Genomic DNA, 7,595 nt, shown 5'->3' with positions numbered 1-7,595 from the left:
TAGTTGGTGGCTGCTCTCTGGACTTCTTTCTACAGTTCTTCTCCTGGATTTGTAATTTATGCTACAAACTATCTCTTGCAAAGCGCTGCCTCTAACATGTCTTTTGATCCTTGCATCCTTACACAGTATTAGCATCCCGATTTTGCAGAGAAGACAGTGGCTACTCAAACGGGCAGTGACTTGCCCGAGACCACACTACAAGTGGGACAGCCTCCTGACTCCCCCAGGCTTGTATTCAGTACGCCTTGGCTTAAGCTGAGCGCCTAAGAATTGAGGCTTTTGAACTGTAATGTTGGAGAAGACTCCTGAGAGTCTTCGCTTGGACTGCAAGGAGATCCAACCAGTCCATTCCAAAGGAAATCAGTCCTGAATATTCATTGGAAGGACTGATTCTGAAGCTGAAACTCCGATATTTTGGCCACCTGATGCAAAGAACTGACTCACTGGAAAAGACCATAGATTGAGGGCAGGAGGAGAAGCGGACAGAAGATGAGATGGTTGGATGGCATCACTGACTCAATGGACATGAGTTTGTGTAAACTCTGGGAGTTGGTGATGGACAAGGAAGCCTGGCGTGCTGCAGTCCATGGGGTCGCAAAGAGTCAGACACGACTGAGCGACTGAACTGAACTGGCTTAAGAGCTGAGGTCACTTCTCATCTCTGTTTAGACCCTCTGTCCCTCGCTTCAACCACATCTCTTGGTTTAGAGACTTCCTCCCCACCACCCGCACTCACTGCCTCCTCTTCAGCTCTTCTGCTGGCTCTCAGCCTTTCAGTGTCACCGACTTCCTGATCTTGCTATCCTCACAGCATCTGTTTATCATCTGTCTTCCTGGATAGTGTGCAAACTTCAGGAGAGTAGAAACCTTCTCTGTCTGTTCAGATGTTTCCCAGTGTTACAGGAAAATAGCTTATCTTAGTAATAGCTCCTTTGTTGATGACCACCACAGTTAGTTGGCCAAGAAAAACATTTGTTTCCAATATATTTAATAGTTAAGAGTTTCTTTTGGACTTTTTAATTACACAAGAAGAATACATTTTTGAGTGTTTACTATAAGTGGCAGGAGGAGAAGGGGACGACAGAGGATGAGATGGTTGGATGGCATCACTGACTCAATGGACGTGGGTTTGGGTGGACTCCGGGAGTTGGTGATGGACAGGAGGCCTGGTGTGCTACGGTTCATGGGGTTGCAAAGTGTTGTACACAACTAAGCGACTGAAATGAACTGAACAGGTTTGCATGTAATAGTAGCTAATGTAAAATTCACAACCACCCTAGAAGTTAAGAACTGCTACCCCCACTGTTTTTTTTCTTCAATCAGTCATAATCACCTCTGGGATAAACTTCATAGGCTAGGATACTGCCACTGCACAAAGTTTACCCCCACTTATTGATGCATGAACAGAGGCTCAGAGGTGTTAGGGGATTTACCCAAGGTCACAAAGCCAGGCAGTGGCAGAGCTAGCACTTAACCCCAAGAGGCCAGTTGACCTACAAACTACCTAATTGTAGGTAGTTGTAGGTAGTATGTTGGTAGTAGGTAGTACCTACATACTACTTAGCAGGTTTATTAAAATGAAATCAGAAGATAAGCTTTAGCTGTTAGTCCTATCCCTAGTGATACCAACTATTAACATTTTGGTGTACACCTTTCCAGATATTCATAGATATATGAATATATATAGATATTCATAGATATATGTATACACATTTATTGTACAAAAACAGATTGTACTCTTGCATTTCTCTCTCAAAACTACGTTGCAAGCATCTTTCCATGTCAAGTAAAGCATCATATACTAAAAAATATAAAGTTGCTTTTTTTAATGTGGACGGTTTTTAAAGTCTTTATTGAGTTTGTTACCATGTTGCTTCTGTTTTATGTTTTGTGTCCCCCCCCCCAAGGCATGTAGGATCTTAACTCCCCAAAGTGAAAGTGAAGTCGCTCAGTTGTGTCCGACTCTTTGCAACCCAATGGTGTGTAGCCTACCAGGCTCCTCAGTCCATGGGATTTTCCAGGCAAGAATACTGCAGTGGGTCACCATTTCCTTCTCCAGGGGATCTTCCTGACCCACTGATCGAACCCGGGTCTCCCGCATTGCAGGCAGACGCTTTACCCTCTGAGCCACCAGGGAAACCAACTCCCCAACCAGGGATCAAATCCACACCCTCTGCACTGGAAGGCCGAGGTCTAGACAACCAGGGAAGTCCCCACGCATCATTTTTAAAGGCTGCATTTCATTATTCAGGCATTTCTATATTTATCCAATCAATCGCGTACTTTTAGAATTTAGGTTATTTTTGGTTACTGTAAATTTGTGACTGTTGGAAAAATGCATGAGCTTAGTTTCTTAAACTGGAAGAAAAACTGGTTGTTTTCTCCCTCCGCAAGACCAGTTGGCAGTGACCTTTCCTCCATCCCGTCTCACAGTTCCCATCAATGTCCCCAGACAATGTCTGCCCTTTCCATCAGCAGCAAAATCCTGATGGGGTGTCACCCAACCCACTTGGTTTTTCCTGCCTTTATCCTGAGGACAAGAACTCACTTAGCACTTTGTCATGCTGTCAGGGCTTTGTCAGAAGAAGCTTCTCCAACATTTACATCGCCCCAAAGGCAACAGTGTTACCGAGTCTAGCCCTTCCCTTGCTGTCAGCCCAGACCTCCACCTCCTAGTGGCCCCTCCCCACTGCCCCACTGGCGGCAGCTGCTTCACGTTTGCAGGACGACCAGCCTGTGGGTTTCCAGTTCTCCTTCCCCTGTGATTACTAGCCCAGTGTCCATTCCTTCTTCCTCTGGTAAAAGCATTTCCATTTCTCCTGGGCAGCTCTTCCCCCAGTTCTCAACCCCTGTGGCTTGAGAGGAGATGAGTCTCTCCTCAAGTTGCAGGGCTAGACACGTGATGCATGCTTGGCCTATCAGAGCATTTTAGAGGACTCTCTGGCCACAGCATGCCAGCAGTGGGCACGTGACACAATGAGAGCCGTGAGATCCGATTCTGGGCCTTTGGTCAGAACTGTCCAGTTGCATGAATCCATCTTCTGAGAGCAGCATGTTATCACGGCACTGCTGGTAGCCCTCTTCCCACAGTCAGGCGAGCGACACCCTGAGAATGAGACCAAGACAGGGAGAACAGAGCGGAGAGACAGGACTGTGAAACCAAGTCTCAGTAGCGTGACTGAACCCTTGGATCCAGGCTTCCTTCAATTTGCAATCACATTAGCCAATAAATTCCCTCTACTGCCTGGGCCAGGGGGGGTAGTTTTCCATTACTCGCAACTTCAAGGCTCTTGATGCACCATCACTCTGCCACTCCCGACCCCAGTGTCTGCCTCCTGTGGTACTTGCCACCACCCTCTACGTAGATGATCCCCAAATCTCTTCCGTCTCTAACCCCTGCTCACCCCCTTTTCCAAATTTCCAGCTACGCACAAATCTCATCAGCACCACAGAAATCATCTTCCAGTTCCCACGTGCTTCAGGTTCTGTGGTGCCTAGATCGGCTTTGGGGATCCCAAACTTTTTTGCATCATAGATCCTATGCCCACAAATTAATACCCAACTTCTAGAGGTTTCCTTTAAGAATCTCTCTTTTAGGACTTCCCTGATGGTTCAGTGGTTAAGATTCTGTGCTTCCACTGCAAACGGTGCTAGATCGATCCCTGGTCAGGAAACTAAGATCCCACATGCCATGTGGTGCAGCTAAAAAATTTTAAAAATCAAAAAGAAGCTCTGTTTGTATTCATTTTATACAGCACAGCTTTCATCTTCCTAGGTGTCAGTTCTGATTAAGACACTGCCCAGTTCAGGAAATCCCAGTGCTTTCTCCTCTGTCTTCAAAATAAAATTCTAAGTCCTTTAGCCAAGTATTCTCTGTCCCCCATGATCAGGCACCAACTTGCCTTTCCAAAAGTATTTCCCCTTCCCTTCTGTATTAGTTCTACAGAGTAACAGAACCAATAGGAGATTCAATCGATGGATAGATAGATCTACATCTATTTATCAATATATGTATATGCATCTATATTTCAAATTCTACCTAAAGAGACTTATTATAAGGAGTTGATTCACATGATTATAGAGGCTGGTAAGCCCCAAGATCTGCAAGGTGGGTTGGCGAGCTAGAGACGCAGGAACTGGTACAGTTCCCATCCGAGTCTGATGGCCTGAGAACCAGAAGAGCCAGTGTTTCCATTGCAGTCCAATAGCCAGCCACTCAAGACCCAAGAAAAGTCAACATTTCAGTTTGAGTCCAAAGCCAGGACTTACTTCTTCCTTACTCAAGGGAGGGTTAGCCTTTTTGCTCAGACCTTCAGCTGGTTGGATGATGCCCGTCACATCAGGGAGTGCAGTCTGCTTTACTCAAATGTTAATATCATCCAGAAACCCTCACAGAAACATCCAAAATAATGTTTGACCAAATATCTCAGCACCGTATGGCCCAGTCAAGTTGACATATAAAATTAACCATCACAACTTTCATCCCAGTTAGAGTAAGTTATGCTGCAGTTAGAGTAAGTTACTTAGTATTGTGCACGCAGGTACCATGATTTCTGGTCTCTGTGTCCTGCTAATGCTGCTCCCCTTGCCGACAACACCCTTCCTGTTCACCTATCCTACCTCTCAAGTCCCACTCTCCTCCCCATTATGAACTGCTACTTTTGCCAACACTGACCTTGTGTCCTTTCCCACTTCTGTAACTAGGCAGATTCACTGGTTCCCATCTTTGTCTGCCAAATTCTTTGTTCTTTCTTCAAGGACTAACCTAGATCTCAGCTGTGAATGCTTCCCTGAAAACTCCACACAACCAATTATTCCTATTATGCTCTATTTAAAGCATGACATATTTGTATCTGCTAAAATGCCATTCGGCCATGAGCAGGCAGGGACCTTAACTTATTCATTTTTGTTTCCTTTTACCTAATTTCCTGGCACTCTGCCGACCTTCAAAAATATTTGATAAATAATGCATGAATGAGCATCATCCACCTCTTCCATAAGGCTTGCTCTGCTTCCTGCCACCAAAAGTGGTCCCTGCCTCTTCTAAATTCCCATAGCACTTATCTGAGGATTTCCCCAGGCCTCACCCTGTTCTGTCATGCTTATCCACACTTTCTCTGCCTGACTGTAAGCTCCCAGGGGCAGGCTCAGTTTGGGGTGCATCTTTATGCCCTTGAGAGTGCTCTTCAGGAGCTTTAAATGTAGTGAGCACTCAAACACTGGTTGAATGAGAGAAGCCTCAACACCACTTTCTCTGACAAATACCAAAGCCTCAAATCCACTACCATCTCCCAGAGCCTGCCAAGATCCACTGGAGAAGGATCTATATTAAAGAGGCTCTCCTTTGCGGCCCTCAGTCTTAGGATTTATGTGAGAAAATCCTAATTTAAGACTCTCTGTGTGATTCATAGGTTATAAAACTATTAAGAAAATCAGGAAGTGATTATTACAAAAATCCAGCTACTGGCTGCCTCTAACTGAGATAGTAATCTGGAAAGGATCGAGGTGTGCTGGGCTTGGAGGAGGATGTTGACAATGTTCCGTTTCATGACCTGGGTGATGATTACTTGGATGTTTGCTTTATAAGTATTCATTGTACTGTATACTTGTTTTCTGTGCTTTTTCTCACATGTAATATTTCATAAAAATTAAAATCAGAAATAATTAAATAAAACAAAGTCTCACTGTTGTTACTAGAAGGTTGATGTTGTTGTACAAATTCCTTTTATTGAAGGATTTCCCCAGTGGTCCAGTAGCTAAGACTCCACACTTCCAATGCAGGAAGCAAAGGTTCGATCCCTGGGCGGGGGACTAGATCCCACATGGTGCAACTAGAGCCCGCATGCTGCAGGGAAGACCTGGTGCCGCCAAATAAATAAATAAACTCCTGTCACTGAGACTCAGGCCTTTCCTTCCATGCTGATTTACTGACTGGTCTTTCCCTCCTCAGGCTGGTCACGGCCCCAGGCCCTGCCAGCAGCCCCATTTTCCTGCTGGGACTGCCACACCTTAAGAGGCTAGAGCTGCCACAGCAGCAGGTGCCTCCAAGGGTCATCACCCCCCTCCCACCCTTCATGCAGTCCCCCCGGGGCTCAGTCTCTCTCCTCCACTTTGTGCCACATCCTTAAGCTTGTCCAGGGACCTGGACCCCTCTTGGAGTCAGAGAAAGGAGAGAAACTGACCAAACCTGTTTCCTACCTGCCTTTTCTCTAACTGGCCCAGGCTTGCCACCTTCATCTCTGTTACACATCTCTGGTGGAGATCATCTGGGTCACTGAAGAAGAGTGGATGAGATGGGATAGGGAAGAGAAGAATCTATAAACACCTGAGCATCTCCTTCCCCATTCAGTCGGTTTTGGAAAGAGCTCAGAAGCATACGGCACAAAGATGAAATTTTAACTTGAAAATGATCCAAGAATTGCTTGTGTGGCCTAACCTGTCCTGGGCACATTGCTGCCAGTATTCAGCAAGTAGTGGGTGTCCATTATGTACTAGGCACCTTGGCAGCAGAGGTGAACAATATCCCCCCACTTAACTTCAGTAGCTTCTCCTGGCTCCTGCCCATCCTCCGGCCTTCTCCAGACCACACGTTCACTCACTGGGCTCCAGCTACGTGGTCTTCTTTGTTGTTCCTCAGACACATCTGAGCTTCCTGTGAAACCCTCTGAAGCTTGCACTTGCTGCTCTCGCTCCTGCTCTGCATGCACCTGCTCTGTTCCAATCTCGCCTCTTCAAGAAGAACTCCTCCCTTCCCCTCACCCCTGCAGCTTCAGCAGCACCTCACACCCACTCTCACACCACACGGTTTTACTTCCTTCCTAGAGCTGATCACTATCCAGAATGATCTCACCTCTTTATTTTTCTTGTAATCCGCCTCTTCCCATTAAAAAGTAAATGCAAAGATTTCCTTCACCACTGTACCCTCAGCGCTAGAATATAGGGCATACTCATAAATGACTGTTGCAGAAAATACCATGAATGAAGATACAATTCCCACTTAAAGAACTAAGTTCACACAGTGGAACAAACAATAATCAAGGTAAGTGTTAAGATGGGGGGTGTACGAGAATCTGTGGACATAAGAGTATTCACAATAGTTATATGTAATATTTACTAAGTATTTCCTAGGTTCCAGCTATTGTTCTTAGTATTTAATATGTATTGCCTCATTTGAAATTCATAAGAACTCTAGAAACCATGATCTTCAACAAAAGTGAGGAGTGAAGAGGTCAGTAATCCATGGCCGAAGTCATACAGCCGGTAGACGGAAGCTCTGGGATTCAAATCCAGAGCTGACCACGGACTTCCCAAAGGAGGGAGATTTGATCTGAGTCTAGAGGACTTGCACAGACTGGTCAGGCCAGGATAGGGCGTGTCAGCAGAACAGAAGCTTCCTGCTAGAAAGAACAGGCGTGTCCAGGTTCACAGACACAGAAAAGCAGGATGCTCGGGGGATGGACAAATTATAGAGACATGATGCTGAATGTAAGAAACCAGACACAAAAGAGCGTACCCTGTCTTTGCCCACTAGCTTCAGCAGCACCCCTCTAGGGTGATAGAAAGCATAACAGTTACCTTTCAGGGGGCTGATAACT

The sequence above is a fragment of the Oryx dammah genome, unplaced genomic scaffold, assembly GCF_014754425.2.
Source record: "Oryx dammah isolate SB20612 unplaced genomic scaffold, SCBI_Odam_1.1 HiC_scaffold_27, whole genome shotgun sequence".
Taxonomy (NCBI): Eukaryota; Metazoa; Chordata; class Mammalia; order Artiodactyla; family Bovidae; genus Oryx; species Oryx dammah.
The sequence above is the reverse complement of the archived record's forward strand: the minus strand, read 5'-3'. Positions refer to the sequence as shown.